This window comes from Pistacia vera, unplaced genomic scaffold, assembly GCF_008641045.1.
Source record: "Pistacia vera cultivar Batoury unplaced genomic scaffold, PisVer_v2 Contig1120, whole genome shotgun sequence".
NCBI lineage: Eukaryota > Viridiplantae > Streptophyta > Magnoliopsida > Sapindales > Anacardiaceae > Pistacia > Pistacia vera.
The window spans coordinates 44259-47320 of record NW_022195161.1 but is presented as its reverse complement, the minus strand read 5'-3'; the positions used below and the strand labels follow the sequence as shown (position 1 = coordinate 47320).

General features: G+C 36.0%; 1 pseudogene; it reads left to right on the top strand.

Moving 5' to 3' along the window:
• LOC116141980 lies at positions 1-2324 on the top strand (annotated as a pseudogene).
• Positions 2325-3062: the final 738 nt, after the last annotated feature.

Below are 3062 nucleotides of genomic sequence, written 5' to 3'. Positions count from 1 at the left end.
AGGGTTGAGTCGTTGGTGGTGCTTGAGCAGAATATCACGTGCTCACCTGTTTCTTCTGAAATCTGTTCATCAAGTCTTCAGGTCTATATAAGATCCGAAGACAATTTATTATCCCATCGAATCTGTCTTTCTGAGGCTCTCTTTTCATTGTCAACCTAATACACAAAACAAGAAATAAAACAAACTAAAATCAACCATGTCCACCCAGCTCACGGAGAAAAAGACTGCTTGTGTTGTGGGTGGCACTGGATATGTCGCATCTTTGCTCATCAAGCTTTTGCTTCAGAAGGGATATTCTGTCAACACTACTGTCAGAGGCCCAGGTTCCCTTCTTTAAATATTTGATGAATCCTTTATATGCTTGGAAATTCTTCCAGTTATGCTTCTTCAATCATCGTTTCATGTATCCAAATGAAAACCCATCCTGTCAAATTTTCAATCTTATCGTTGGATGAGAACAAATTTGTGGGCCTGTTTTTGCATAAATTTGCCAGTGACTTGATGATTAGATGCCTGTAGTGTTTTCGCTTTCGGTGCGGCATCAATAAAATGGCTTCAAGATGTTAAATGTTGAGGTCACGTAAAAGCCTGTGGACGCCCTATTGAGCTTTTACATAAAATTTGAGCTCGAGCAGACACATAATGGACTTTGTACTGTGCTAAGCCCATATTGTTTTATTATATTTGGGCTCATCCTACCCAATTACACCTCTTTCAGACTTTTTACTTTAAAATGCTAACAATGTTTCGTAATAGTACTCCTGTGTTCTTTCTCTTTATATAATTTGACAAAACAATGCACTGATGAAGTCTAATTCTACCCGTTATGCAAATGAATGTCTGACGTGAATTTGTTGTGTTGCGATAACCAGAAAAAGATCTCTCACCTCATATCCCTACAGGAATTGGGTGCCTAAAATTTTCGGACAGATTTAACATGAAGGGAGCTTTGATGTCCCTATTGCTGGTTCTGACATTGTATTCCATGTTGCAACGCCATCAATTTTGCTTCTGAAGATCCAAGGTAGTATAAAATATGCGTTTCTGACTTTCAGCGATGTAAAATGTACAACTGATTTTTCATTAACACTGCTGTTTACTAATTTTGTATATAGAATGACATGATCAAGCCTGCAATCCAAGGAGTGGTGAATGTTTTGAAAGCCTGTGCAAAATCGAAAACAGTTAAACGAGTTTTATTGACATCTTCAGCTGCTGCTGTACCATCAATGGCCAAAATGGAACAGGTTTGGTCAGGGACGAAAAAACTGACAGATGTTGAGTTTTTGTCTTCTGCAAGCCACCAACCTGGGTAATTCCAAAATAGTTTAGTACTTTAAGGTGACACATTACTAACAAATTTAATTAGATGGTCTAAAATAAGGTAATCTTAATATTGCAGGGGTACCCTGCCTCCAAGACCTTGGCTGAAAAGCATGCCTGGAAGTTGCTGAAGAAAATAACATTGATCTTATTACTATCATCCCTTCTCTTATGGCTGGTCCTTCCCTTACGCCAGATATTCCTAGCAGCACAGGTCTTGCATGTTTTTGATTACAGGTATTGAGCTATATCCCCACATGAAAGACAATCTGAACGAAGAATGGCACATTAAAACATTAACGAAATGGCATTTTAACCTTTTTGCAGGAATGAATTTCTCACGAACCTTTGAAGGGTATGCAAATGCTGTCAGGTTCAATTTCCTAGCACTGTGGAGGATGTTTGCCGAGCATATATTTTGGCTGAGAAAGATCTGCTTCTGGTCGATACATTTGTTGTGCTGAGAATACCTTGTTCCTGAACTTGCCAAGTTCCTTCACCAAAGATACCCTCAGTACAAAGTTCCAACTGAGTAAGCCACTTCACTGTTGTGTGTTACAGGATTTAAAATAACATTCTACTGACTCAGTCCTTGAATGTTTGCAAATTGCAGTTCGAGACTTCCCTTCCAAGGCCAAGTAGTGATTTCCTCAGAGAAGCTTATTAGTGAGGGTTCAGCTTCAAGTTTGGGATTAAAAAATATGACCAAACTCTGGAGTACTTCAAGTCTATGTGGTCTCCATTGAAAAATTGAGGATTTCATTTCCTTAATTTCTCAGTGGCAATAAAATTTTCCTTAATATTCACCTTCTGCAGCATGGCTACTGCATTAGTGATCTGAAAGTGGTTAAACAATTTAGTCTGAAATAAATGGGATGAATCTGAGATCTAGTATGAAATAATTATAAAGCAGCCATCAGTCCTTTCTAATTGTACTGTTCATTAAGAAGAGATGGCAATAATTAAATAGAAAGCTAAACATTTTTAACATTTTGTACCAACGAGGCAAGTATTGATAATTGATTATTTATTTTAGAAACAAAGCATGGAAAGTTCACGGTATTCAGAAGGGATATATTATCAACTTTTTCATAAAACAAACACAAGTTTTAATTTGCTCTATTTAGGGACAAAGTAATTAAAAGCAAAATAAAGTCTAATAAAATAGTTTTGTCCAATAAAACACTAATACTTGTCTAAAAATTTGAAACAAAAATAAATATTAAAAAACAAAAAATAAAGAAAAAAGTTGTTGGGCCAACGACACAATGGGCAAGGGTAGCATCGCTATCTAGGATTTGGCCCGGCTTGGCTAGATCTAGGCCGCTGCTCTCGCGTGGCCTCAATCTTGCTATGGCTATATTATGGCCACGCTAGAATGGCAACCTGGTGTTGCCTTCGTCTAGCCAAGTCGACCCAGATTCTGGCTAGTGACACTAGCTTTAGGCGACCGTGCCACTGGCATGAGGAAAAACGAATGTCTTTTTTTATTTTGTGTTTTAAATTTTAAAATTTTAAAATTCAAAAATTCAAAAATAAAAAATAGTTGTCCTTTCTTCACGTAGAGTTTTTTGTTCGATTGTTTTTAATTTCAAAAATGGTTTTTCTCGCTTTTTTTTTTTTAAATTTAAATTATTTTATTCCTCATTTTCTTTTTATTATTTTTAGTATTTAAACTTCGAAATCAAACAAAATTTTTAAATTTTTATCAATTTTTTTTTCTTTTTAAATTTTAAAGT